We start from the raw sequence: 429 nt of genomic DNA on the forward strand, positions 1-429 counted from the left end.
TTTAGACTAATACATAAGATTGTGTTATTTGTATTGATTTAAATATTTGGTATTATTAGACAATATTAGTATTGATTGTGGTTATACTTTAATATTGATTGTGGTTATGCTTTAATTTTGAAGAATGGTTGGTTCTTGTTATATTTTTCTAAGTGAATTTTACTATGTTAACTAATGGTTGGAGTCTTGGAAATTTGGATATTTTTACATGTTAGTTTACAAGAAGGTATCAACGTAATGTAATGTTAACGGCCCGGTTTTCACCCGATTTTCACCCGGTATAATTGTGACCCGAAAGTGTATTGGTTTCATCGGGTCTAGGGCCGGGTTCGGGTCTAATAAATAGACCCGATGTATATTTCGGACCGGGTCTGGGTCACATCAAACCCGGCTTCACCCGACCCATGTGCACCCCTAATTCAAATAAAA

The sequence above is a fragment of the Arachis duranensis genome, chromosome 2, assembly GCF_000817695.3.
Source record: "Arachis duranensis cultivar V14167 chromosome 2, aradu.V14167.gnm2.J7QH, whole genome shotgun sequence".
Lineage (NCBI taxonomy): Eukaryota > Viridiplantae > Streptophyta > Magnoliopsida > Fabales > Fabaceae > Arachis > Arachis duranensis.